The sequence below is a fragment of the Prenolepis imparis genome, unplaced genomic scaffold (assembly GCF_030444845.1).
Source record: "Prenolepis imparis isolate NDT839.2.m4 unplaced genomic scaffold, iyPreImpa1.0 SCAF_10, whole genome shotgun sequence".
In the NCBI taxonomy this organism is placed as follows: Eukaryota; Metazoa; Arthropoda; class Insecta; order Hymenoptera; family Formicidae; genus Prenolepis; species Prenolepis imparis.
Genome location: NW_028141168.1, coordinates 15,861,519 through 15,875,087, shown reverse-complemented (window position 1 = coordinate 15,875,087; position 13,569 = coordinate 15,861,519). Strand labels below are relative to the sequence as shown.

The 13,569-nt window shown below is 35.6% G+C and overlaps 1 protein-coding gene across 7 annotated transcripts in view; it reads left to right on the top strand.

The window, feature by feature from the left end:
• Nucleotides 1–13,569, top strand: part of Antp (homeotic protein antennapedia) — a 244,257-nt gene that overhangs the window by 180,634 nt on the left and 50,054 nt on the right. The window contains exon 1 of one of the 7 annotated variants that reach the window (XM_083048202.1): nt 1,526–1,999. The exons of 4 other annotated variants lie outside the window; for them this stretch is intronic. The gene's annotated coding sequence lies outside the window, so the exon portion shown is untranslated. Of the gene's footprint in view, nt 1–1,525; nt 2,000–2,477; nt 2,546–11,080; nt 11,238–13,569 lie in introns of those variants that run through there. 2 more of the 7 variants (XM_083048204.1, XM_083048200.1) reach the window with 2 other exon arrangements.

Below are 13,569 nucleotides of genomic sequence, written 5' to 3'. Positions count from 1 at the left end.
ATGTTTTTTCTCGTTGAACAAGAGTTGTTTTTTATTAGTCAGAAATTTTTTTAGTGCGTGCGACCATAGAAACAATACAACGTCAATGGGCGTGCAGGAAAGAGTTGCAAGGTATGGGTGGTCTGACGGCTGCATTTCATGAATGCTTCACGCGTTCTCATTTTATGGGCACGTGCGTGCGAGGTGTCGCGTAACTAAGTTTCACCTTGAGATTTCAACAAATCGCCTAAGCAGATTGACTAGCCGGGAGGTAGTTGCATTACTCCACGCATGCACGGCATACGATCGTGAATCGATTTGACAATGTGACAATTAAATTGATGTGATATGCATGATCAATAAATAATGAGAGAGTATATTTATAATAGTATTAACTTTACACATACAGACACAAGTTTCACAACATCAGATATATATTATAATTTTTATATATTATACGCGTAAGAACTTTATTTTAAATAATCCACGCAAATATTGTAAGCTCTCTCATATAATTTATTGCTCACTCTTATATATTAATTTATATTCTGAACATTTTAGACAAAAACTCTTAAGGGGATCCTAACGGCATCTTGTTTTACCGACAAAACGATCATTTTTCTGCACCCTTTTCTTTTTATTGGTTGAATAGAATAATAAATGCTTTTCCACGATTAAAGTACATATAGAAACAAAGTTCGCGGAACCTATTAAAAATTAAAAAAAAATTTTTTTGTTTTTAACATAAAATCGATAGGTTCCGGCTTTGTTTCTATATGTACTTTAATCGTGGAAAAGCATTTATTATTCTATTTAACCAATAAAAAGAAAAGGGTGCAGAAAAATGATCGTTTTGTCGGTAAAACAAGATGCCGTTAGGATCCCTTTAAGAGCAAGACCATTCTACTTTAAACAAAGACGAATAGACAAATGTAACAAAAAAATTCGGTATAATTTATATGATAATATGATTTATTTTATGATTATACAGCATTTTTCTTTTTTACCGACTTATCGGGTTTCCAATCACGTGGTTTTTTATATTGACATAGTTCGTCAGTTTGTTTTGAGATGGCGTTGCTGACGTCAAACATGCAACGCGCCATCTACGAACTTGTGCTTAAAACTTCTTACAAAATACCACGTGCGATGTGGCCACCAGGCGGCGTAGCGCGCTTGTCAATTTCCGAGAGGGGGTTTCCCACTGCCGTATGGCGAGAACGGTGGGGGTATGTACCCATGCCATGCCCGCAACAGCGCAGAATCCCATCGATCATTCGTGCCGTTTCCCCATGTTTCACGCCGCTGTGTATTGCGCGGCATAGAGAGACAGAGAGAGAGAGCGAGGAGTCGGCCACCGTAGCCCCCTTTCCAACTCCGTGCAACCTCCGCTTTGCCTCTGACACGTCCACCCATCTCACCCCACCCCGCGCAAATTCCCCCTTCCTGTACGATGTGCTGAGTCCGTGACGGTTCGGCGGGCAATGCCGGCCGACCATCACGAGGCCTTACCTTCTCTATTATATTTATGTGGTGGCTTGCGGCCGGAAAGGTTTATGCGGTGTCTCCACTCTGTCTCGTGCCGCTCCTTTTTTCTTCTTCCTCACTTTTCTCTGTCTCTCTTCTGCATACATACATTTCTTTTCTAAAATTATTCTGCGATCCGCGTCAAACTGTGTTACGTCACAAATTCGTCCATAATTATCGATAAAGTCATATGGAGCAATGTTAAAAATTTCGAATTAGTGCTCAGCTAAGTGTCTGAGAAAAATCGAGGTCTTGATGGTGTCTAATTGTGCGTGTCGTTCATCTATCCTATGGGCATTTGGAAATAGCAAAGTGTTCGATGGATGACACCACGTGCCGGGTGAGACCAATAAGTGTTCACGCGATTACTGAGTATCAGCCAATGAGAATGTAAAGATGCTGGACCGTGCTCTCCGGATATCGACGTCATCGTTGTGGCAGAAACGTGACCTTGTTGCGCGCGCGTTTGGATGGATACGTTTCGAATTGGCCGGTAAATGATTTTCACGATGATGTTATCCATTGAATTTTCCATTTCCGGTCGTTTTCGTTTCCGTTTATTGTATTATCGTACTTTCTGCGTTAATTATCAGCCACAACAAATATTTAAATTGTTGACATATATGTAAGAATATGACGAAATTTAGAATATATAATCAAAGAAACTGCATATTAAATTTAAACATATTTTCTATACATCGATTTGTTTAAAATTGTTGTAAAACAATCACGTTAAACATATTACTTATGTACATATAATATGATTTAAAAAAAGTATTACTACAGGCAATTATTTGATATAATATGACAGGTTAGCAATAATGTATGAACGTAAAAGAAACAAAAACTGAAGCATATTGCATATATTAGCAGGATATATATACATGTATATGTGTGTGTGTGTGTGTGTGTGTGTGTGTGTGTGTGTACATACACAATCTATATCTAACGCATGTAATTTATTGTTTCAGGTAAGTGACGCGTTCAACGCCTCAAACCTTGTGGAGCATGTCTGTGCATCTCCCGTGCTTGATATAATGTAAGCGACTTATTTATTATACTCTCTCTTTTATTTATTATTTTATTATAACATCACAAATCTTTATTGCTTGCGCAAACGTGAAATAATGAAAATAGAATAATCATTCTATCTTTCATATAATAGCTCTAGTACATCCTGTCTTTTTAGTACACCTTTTCTATTGTAGCAATTCTATTATGCAGTAGATATATAATGAATATTATCAAATCAATTTTTTTCCGTATCGTAACACGCTAAAAGAGGGACGGAATCTAATATTAAGGATAGGTAGATTTAAGGATAGGTATTAAAATCACCAGTAAAATAATCTATTGAGTTTTTAATAAGTTTTTGATTGATAGATTAATTTATTATATAATTAAAGTATCTATATTTTTATTTAAAGAATGGAAATATAACGATGTTCCAATGTGAACATTTTTATTTGAAAAAATAACATAATTGTCGTCAAGGTACATTTGTTTTGATATAAGAATGCGCTGGCGAGGTTAACAGCTGATTCTGACAGTTAAGTGTCAAAAGTGACAAGCGAAATTACATGCGAGATATCACTAGAAATCACCACTAAAAAATGATAAATTATAATATTAATCATTTAACAGTTGTTGAAGGATATTGAAAATTATTAATAATTTTGTGGACATTTTTTTTTATTATAATATTATTTTTATAATTTATAATATTTTTAATTGGCAGTGTTTAGTTCTTTTTTTATAATATTATTTTATGATATCATTTTTAATTGGTAGCATTTATTTTTTTGCATAAAATTATTTCTTTGCTTTTTATTAATTCTATCGCATTCGTTGATGCGCTCGCGCGCATTGCATTGCATTACGATATATCATCGTAATGATACGGGCTCCAAAGTATGCTAATACCGGGTGGGATCATGTTAAAGGTGTAAATATGTCTAAAGGAGACGCACTTATTAGCGGGTGCTGCTGGAAGATGAAAAATAAGAAAGCAATAATTTAGGAACGAACGAAAAAAAAGACGAAGACATGGAGAGAAGAGAAAGAGAAAGAGATAGAAAAGTATGAGTATGAGAAAAGATTAGAAAGGAGTGCTGAGAAATCCTCGTCAACAACGAAATCAGGAGAGGCCCACACACCCGGCGGGTTGTAAAACACGCAGCGAGATTAAATGCTTCATTAATATGATTAAAGCAAAAAGCTGCTTGAGTAACGAGCGACAGTGAATCATCCTTTGGTCGAGTCCACCGAACCGATGCATTATACTGCACAGCCTTATAGTTAGTAGCTTTTAATATATTTTGGGAATTTGCACTTTACATGAAAATTTAATAAAAACGAAGTTAAACAAATTCGTAATTATATCGTTTTTAAATATTTTTGACATTTGCGGAAAATAAATGAGATTAAGTAGCATTATTAAGAACTTTTTATATAAATGAATTTAATTTATAAATTACGTAATGAGTCTGTCTACGGGGTTTGTAAAAGCTCTATCTGCAATCCACCTCTTATGTTAATCGACTTTGTATGCCGGGAAGACTTGAGCAGCACAGGCCAAATGGGGGAAAGGACGAGCGTGTCTCTGGAGATGCAGGTGCCGGAATATTTTAACTTTTCAGAGTCGGTATTCGCTGCTCACATAGACTGAAACTCGCGTAACATGAATCGATAGTATCGATAAAAGTATTATCGTTTTACCGTACAAATGTGCTTTCGACAACATGCACCTTTCCTTTTTTGTTACTAACGTAGCAAAGTTTGACTAAACGCTGTTTGTCGAATATTCCATTTTACAATATTGGTGATAAAATAATAAATGTGTTTTTTTTTTACAATCCAATATGTAAGGATTATTAAAAATCTATATATATTTCTTGCAATTTTTATCAATATAATTTGAATAATATACATATAAGAATAATTATTTTAATATATATGTCTATCAAACGTGATGTGCTCGCATATTTATAATTACATAGACAATTCGCGATAATGCTCTATATCATCGAAATCGTTGGAAAGTATCGTAACATATCACTTCGTTTATACGATACGCGTTACATCGTTGGTGTTTGGCGACATGCAAGGTGCCGTAGCTTGACGCAAAGTGCAAGCAGATGCGATCGGTGATTATACACTTACAGCGTTACCGTATATAAACGGTGCCCGTATAAGCTCCGCGGTAGATATGCATACACCGCAGGTATATATAATGCGGTCCAAGGGACGAGGGCAATGCATCTTCTCCACGTGACATTGGAGCCTACACTAATCGCGCGACAATCTTCGCTGCGGTGAGAAGAGAGGAATAAGAAGGAGGACAAGGAGAAGAAAATCGCACGTATCGCTATGTGTGGAGGGAGAAACGGTACTCGCGCGAGAAAGGAAGAAACGAATAAAGGAGAAAGACCGTGTCACACAAACAAGGAAAGTGTGAAGAGGGATACGGACGAGAGAAGATAAGAGTAAGAAGATTAAGAATGTGGAGAAGTGGGCTTGTGTAATGTTTTGCGGGTCTGCCTCCATGACGGCGAGAAAAAGAGAAAGAGATTCGAATAGATAAAAGGAATACGGAAGCATCAGATATAGGAAACAGAGAAGATGAATAAAGTGTCTCCTTTCTACATATTTGCACCACAATTTAAATATAAAGATACGAGAAGAGAAACGCGTTAAAAATATCATGATAAAAATCGAACATGAGAATGTTCAAGTTGAAATCTCTCTTTATTAAAAGTTTATTCTTGATATGTTGTAACTATTCTCATATAAGAACACAGTCTTTCAATGCAAGAAATCTGATTTTACAAGTTTAATTTATGTTTTCTTCATTATGTGCATCATATAATATTGAATCAAATAAAATGAAAATTTTATTCGATTCAATATTATATGATGCACATAATGCAAAATATAGCTTAAATCAATACTGCTAACTGCTATCTTCAAGTCTTCTTCACAAGTTAGAAATATTTACAAATCGAGGATAAAAATTTTTCGGTTTAGAAAAAGTCAAACACGGATGATAGTGCATTAGTTTCAATGAAAAATTAATTTTCTTTCAGTTTCAAGGAAAATTAATTAGTTGTGCACACGGCAGGAATTTTTCTTGGTCCGATACCAAGTAATTAAATTAAATGTCAATCCGATATTTTTATTTTAATAAATTCCCCTGACCTTCCTGAAGAAGCATAGGTGAGAAAAAGTCAAGGAGGTTTATTAATAAAATGAAAATCTCGAACTGTGAAATTTAATTTAATTACTTGAACCAAGAAAAATTTGTGTCCTGTATATAACTAATCAATTTCAACGAAAAATTAATTTTCCTTGAAACTGACGCACTATCATCTTTATCTGGTTCTTTCTAAATTAAAATTTAAATTTGCATTTCACATTGAAAGTCTTACTAAAATTCTCAACTGATTATTCCGAATACGTTAAATATAAAACGTATAGGAAAAAAACCTTTTTAATCTTTAAATTTATAAATCGAATAATAATTTATTTATTTATAAAGATAAAAATTGCTGCCCCATCGCCAAGAATTGATCAATCATCAGATATCGTCACTCAATGAACCGATTTATTATCCGATAATGCGATGGTGTTTAATTTTTTTGAGATTATAATAATGAGAGCTTGACAACATCCGCAATTTGCACAGCGGCGCTTCTCACCGTGAAGCAAACACAATTTTTTTTAAAAATCTTATAGGATCGGGTCGGGTGTCAAGAGTCTAGCTTACATATATGACGGCCATATTAGCGGCGATAAGAAATTGCGGAAACCGGCAGTTGCGATGGCGCTCTCTCTGTCGCATGAAACACACCGCGATACGCATCTATCGAACGAACCTATGCTGCTATGTCGACCGCACACAGCAGGCAAACCTGTAATTTATTCCTCGACCGCGTACCACCCAACTCCAATATAATCATTATAATTATTGTCTCCCCTTCAAAATGGGGCTCGATAATAATCGTTTGTATTTGTTACGCGGCTCGCATTGGCTCTACTATATTCGTAGAACTTGGGGAGAATTTCTTCGAATTGTATGCCGAGTCACTTTTTCATATACTCTATACTCGTCGACAACTTTGAATTGCTGAAATTTCTGCACCCTACAATAGATATTGCGGCTCGTGATGCGTAATGCATCTATCGCATGCGATTCGCTACATGCACTTGATAGAGCACATTTAATAGAAGTAAATAACCGAAATTGAAATTGATAATTAATGAACATCCCAGCACACTGATAATTCTTATTATCTTCTCTCCATTATGGGTGCGTTATGTAATATTGAATTGAATTAAATGAAAATTGTAGCTTAAATCGATATTGCTATTTGTCTTCAAGATCTTTTTCAAAAATTCAGAAATATTTACCAATCGAGATAAAAAAATGACAATAAAAGTCAAAATAAATAGGGCGCGTATATTTTATTGTAAATATAAAATGTGCATTATTAATAAAAATAGCGTATGTTTTGGTCCCTTTTTTTAGGATATCTTCTGCGCAATTAAAAAAGTAATTTTAAACGTAGATTACATGAATAAAAAAATAAATAAAATCGCAACGCAGTCAAACTGGTAAAAAATAACAATTAAATAAAAAATAGAGTTGTTAATATATAATTTAAACTGACTTTTTTATGTGACGAATTCAAAGTATAGCGCTTGTATAGGTATCTCCTCGGAGAAATATTTATTTCAATTTTTGCCGAATGTGTCCAGAGAAATATAACGATTTATCACGAATTCCGATCAATCAATTCTCTTCATCGATCCTCGTTAATAATCTGCTATCTATGCCCCGTTCTGGCTGGCGATCGTTCGTATCACATTCGTTCGTACATTGTTGCAGACGCGGTATTATAAATTGCGGCGATCCGTTCACTGTGTTAATTTGTCCGCTTTTCAATTAGCGGCCGAACGAGTTCGGCGGCAGGGAATAAATCGAGTGCCCTGGCGACGGCGATCGCGGGGCCGTTCGTGACTTTCTAAATCCGCCACGTGTGTCCGACCGCTGCCGGTTGAAATGAATTGTCGTTGTCGTTGCACCACTCTGATCGTGTTTTAAATTGCCGCCCACATAGATGAAATTAAATACCCGAAACTATTTTCTTTTAAATATTGTACACATTACCTCGTCGGACTTGGCTGATAATAAAAATCTTTGCATTCTTTTATACGTCTACGGGGGGTAGACAAAATAATGTCAACATCCATTAATAAGATGTTGGGCCACCATTTGCCTTTATTACAGCTTCAATTCATATTCTTCTTGGAATAAAATCATACTACTTTTGAATAATTACCAGTGGAATGTTGTCCTATTCTTCTATCAAAACAATTGCTTCAGAGATATTAGAGGAGGAAATCTGCTTTTCACTCTCTTTTCTAAAACTGTCCATAATAGTTCGATGATATTAAGATATTAAGATGTTCAAACATCTTCTTCCCCCCCTGGCCAGTACAATTACTCGACTTAAATATCATTGAATCTCTATGGGTAGTTTTGGAGAAAAGAGTGAGAAACAGATTTCTTCTTCCAACATCTCTGAAGCAATTGGCAGATTGATAAAAGAATGGGACATTCCACTGGAGACTATTCAAAAGTTGTATGATTCTATTCCAAGAAGAATTGAAGCTGTATTAAATGATGGCCCAACATCTTATTAATAAACAAATAAAATGTATTTTTCAGGTGTTCACATTATTTTATCCACCTCCTATATACGTTCTATAAAATCATCAAAATTGAACTTTGCGTGCTCTATCTGATCTCTCTCTTTTTCAATTTATTTTGAAATAACGTGTTGTATATAAATAAAATCCTGAAAAAGTCCTTGAAATGTAGAATACTTTTCAAATTCAAGTTGGAAACTACTATTTGAAATTACAAGTTTCTCTTGATGTTTGATAGAGTTCGCCGTATGGACAAACACACCTTACAATTCCGCTGGGGGGGCGGGGGGGATGTGTATAACCCGAATGTAATATTCCGTCATACAAAAAGCAGTGCCGTGCCGAAGGCGAAGGTAACTTCGTGCCGGCCACCTGCAGGTAACCTGGGAGCGTCACGACGCCGCCGTCGCGACGAGTTACGACCACAAATCACGCGATTTGTAATTGCTACTATCAACTACACGATTTCACGTGGCGGTTTCTACCTGCACATGTGTGTGGATGGAAATCCATAAACATCGATTGTTCCTGGCTTTCTGGCAAGACTTTCTGGACTAACGTGTGTCGAACGCCTTGACGGGAAGTTAAATATAATTTGTTTCTACGAAGTTATTCGGACAATTTCTCTGTAATCTAAAAAAGAGAACCGTAAGATCGAAGTCTTGATATGCGATGAAAAAATTAATTCTGTCCGCAACGTAACTTTAAGGCTCGCGAAAGCTCTCGCAAAGCATGTTGTGTAATTTTAATCCTTCTAGGAATAAATTATGACCGAGATATAATATATATCATTATTATTATTATTATTATTAACGAGGAAATTGTAGTTTTTATATTTTTTTTAGACATATTCAGGAAAAATCAGATAATTAAAACAAATATTTCGATTTTTTGTAAAAGATTTTTAAAAAAGGATAACAGTCCCGATTTAAGCTACACTAAATTTTTGTTTTAATTTTCTTTTTTCTTTGATATGTCAAAGTGAGACACTTATCGACATCTGTCATTATTCATATCTTATCTTGATAGGAATTAGCAGAGTTACGCTAATTTTTTTTTCAATTATAATTAAATTATATTTTCGCTCTTTTTTTTCAATTATAATTAAATTATATAATCAAGTCTTGGGGAATTTATTTTAGATTTCAAACAAAAGCAGAATGTGATCGAATAACGAGGATATTGACAAAAAATAAAATAAGATTCCGTAATACAGCATCTTCTTTCGCTTTTCTATAATAAACAAGTAAAAATCACACATATTTCGCGGTCTGTCGTTATTTCACGACTACATATATGGGCGTTTCTAGTCCACATCATCATGTAGTATATCACGCACCGTGACAGAACGCGTTACCATTGTAACACGCTTGTTCCTGCGGCGATACATTACGTTACATTCACATCCCAGGTATTACTTCGGTTTCCCTTCTCAACATGGCTAGTAGCTTCGTACATGTTAGTAAGCTATGTCTGATTCGTTCGTGGAGAGACGGTCGTCATGGTGCGCTACGTTAAAAGCTTTCCCCGCCATCAAAGTAATTGCCGATATATAGTCTACGATGAGAATTGTGCGCGGAAACTGTGTCTAAAAACGAACCGAAATTCAGCGTCATATTATAATAGACTAGAACATTATTTCAGCTTGAATATCGGAAACACAAAAAGTCTTGTGGGATTCATGTTAAAATTATTTATTTGCTTATTTTCTTCGTACATTGATTAACACATTATTATAATATATATTCATTAAAAAAATTTGTTAACAGAATAAAAATGATTTTAAAGTTCTCATAAAATTATAAATTATTAATTTTCTAATTATAAAAGTAATAAAGATAATTTTCGAAGAACACGTTGCGAAATAAAATAAAAAAGATCGCTACGTTTATCAATCTCTCTCGGGGATATTTGTGTATATATTTCGCGTAACGGCTAAAGCTAATGGCCGGTAATTTTTCTCATTATTTCGAGGCGTGTCCTAGCCTCGATCCTCGATAATATGCAGAGGCAAGTAGATGTGTGTCTGTGGCATCCGGCAGATCGTATAGGTGCGTGTTTCCCGCGCGCGTTCCTTCCTCCTTCAGCGGCGCTGCCTGCCATCGTATCAACATCGCACTTCATAATCCTGGCAGTGTTTCTGCGCGTCTCGATCTGTTAGCTTATACGATCGGATCCGTTTCTTCCTGCTGATAACATAGCGATTTCGTTACAGTTTCCAGAAAAAAAGAGGAGTGTCGTATTAATTATCACACGTTACAACTTATGTTGTCTTTCGTTCATTCTTTTCGAGTTAATAATGGACGCCGGATGTCATTATTCGCGCTGCTCTCTGGTGATTTCGGATAATAGTGGCCTTACGCTTCCGTCCGTGAACGTCTGACTTTTTTTGTGAACGTAATAATATTTAATTTGTGATACTATCTATTTCTATTTCTGACGCCATTAAATTCACATCATTCTTTCTCTTCGAGTTATGATTGATCCTTTTTTTATTAAAATAGATTTGTTATAAGATTTGCGATATTTCGGTGCCGAAATTTTAATTTTAATTGAGTTGATAATGCATAATATTGTACGAATTAAATCAGTCAACAACTTTTTGTGCTCGATCTCCCGATTCAAATCCAGATATCCGCGAAAGATTTTTTTTTTTTTTTTTTATCACTGGCCAACAGCGCACAATAGTGTTAAAACTGGTCTCTTCTTATGTCGCATCGGAGTTATCATCTTGCATAAAAGGTGATAATTAATTCACGCAATGAGTTGTCGGCAGTCGTATGATTCATAACGTGAATTTTTCCTTGATTGCTTATCTTTTTCCACTTTTGATTTATATCTCTACACTGTTTTTCTCTCTCAGGCTATTCTTTACAATAGACACTTTATTATTATAATAGAAACTTAAACACGTTGAGATGTTAATTAACGTAAAAAGAAACTTTATGTACTCGAAATGTGAGTTGAATGCAATATTTTGCGAAAGTAACAACCGCTACTAAAGGACAATCAGATACTTGGTGAGTGGATATATTTATTTGGCATATTATTTTTGGGGACTATATTCTTTTTGCTAATTATTTCCTCATTTACAGTATAATAATTTATACATATACTGTATTTATAAAATGCTTTTTAGTATATAATATAAAAATACTATTTATAATTTTGGATATGTACGGATATACACAATAGATCATATAAAGAATTAAGATTTTTTTATTTTTTATTTGACACGCATGACACTATTTAAGTATTCATACCTTGAAGAAGATTTGCTGCAATTGGTTTTTGGCGCTAGTTATCTCCAAATCGAGCACTGAGTTTAAAAAACATGATAAAAAGTCCCGCAATTTTTTTCCGGGGTGAAAAAAATGATCTTTCGAAATATACAGCGAGAATACGCTGTGAGTAAAAAAATCTCCAAAATTATGCGATCAAAGACATGTCAAAGATTTTCGCAAGTTAAAATTATTTTATACGATACCTGAATTAGCTTACGCATCTATTCCACGGTATATTTATTCATTTTATACATTCGTATTTATATATTTTTTTAGTTTGTCATGACGCTTTTTTCTTTTTACACACTTTCTTACTTGTCTATAAAATTTTTGCATTCTGCAATATTTCTATCGCTCTAATCACTATAATCATTATAATTAGACGTCGCGCTCGTATAAGGTGTCTACAGTCGCGCTGCTAATAAGGTGTATGTAGTATATATATTCAATTCCACTATTATAAATGATGGGGAGAACGAAGAACAAAAGAATTCCCGGATAGGCAGAGTAAAAAGGAAGGAAGAGAAGGAAGAGAAGGAAGAGAGGAAGGAAAAGAGGCGAGAGATTGGGTAGAAGGCTTAGGTGTAATTTACCCTTGAGGCCCCGTGGGTGGTTGCTTCGTTCTCGGTTCTGCTGTACAGGATTGGTCGGACGTTTGACAGTTGACGGATGATGAGGCGGCCTTCCATCCCCCTTCAGTCCCCCTTTTACGCCCCCAACGTGCTGATTTAGTCCCGGGTTCGGTTTCTGGCGCGTTTATTATCCGCCGCGAGGCAAAGTCGAACCGGGCATAACGGGATTATTAGCTGAAATAGGCACATACGTCATGTGTATCTCGAGCTATTTTTTTTTTCACCCGTCCTTTATCCCGTCGCGTTTCCTGCGGCCTGACCGAAAATCGTTGGATGCTGCGGACGTGGTCTTTTTACTTCGGTTCAGTTTTATTTTATCTGGAATTTTTTTTAGTAGAAAATAGTATAACTGTCTGTTTCTCTCTCTTCCGTGTCTTTCCGTTATGACTCGAAATTTTATAATTTACACTGTCTCCTACGAGGAAAAGAATTACAGTTCTAGAGAATATATCTACATGTATCTCTGTTTTTTTTTTTTTTTTTTTTTTTTTATTAGAAGGTAGATAGCGAGATAATATCGTAATATTCTCTCCATTTTAGCGCGATTCTTATCTGACTTTATATAAGGCACGGAATGAGCATCCAAGGCGCAGCTTGTCGCAACGTAACGCTTCGATGCATAGCTCGAGATAAGCTATCCTCTCGCCGAGGAGATGTGGATCTAGGAACGATGCGCGAAACATCCGAAGAGCGTAGTTTCTGTATTTCTTCGTGCTAGATGTTAAAACCACTAGCACGAGCGCCGCGCTCGTGGTGTCGTGTTTATCTACTCTGCGATCTACTGCACAACGTGATTGCGCGAAGTACTGTATATGTATGTATGTATGTGTGTATGTATGTATGTATGTATGTGTATTGCGTGGTGCTCGAATGTTCCAGGGATCTCGACTACGTGGAACCCAGAGAGAACCGGTCGAGCTCTACGCAGTTTCCTGCCCCTCTAGTCCGTACAAAATTTGAAATTTTCTTCATAATTTTTTTTTTCGTCGGTGCGTTAATCATTGCATTAATTATAAGAACGAATAAAATAGCAAAATTATATAGCGAAAAGTAAATTAATTCGCGCAATCTCGATAAGCGTGATTTGCAAGAGTAGATGATTCAACGCATTTTAACAAACTAATTAAAACGATTGAACGTACGAGTTTATCACCGCGCGAGTAGCGCATCGACTGTTTGCTTTGCACGTTTTAAAAAGAAGTTCGCTATGCGTGAGAAAACAGACATATATCCTTTTTCCCCCTTCCGGTAATGTGATTAAATCTTATTTTTCCACGACCGGGACGGATATGTACTCGTAAAATGGTTATGTAGGCTAATTGGTCATCGTCGATCTCTGCCTTTCACCTTAATTCTTTCCCAGCGTTTTACTCCAGATTATCGTTCTTAGTCGTCACATCACAATTTCCTCGAGCTTCGACGGGGTATAAGTTACA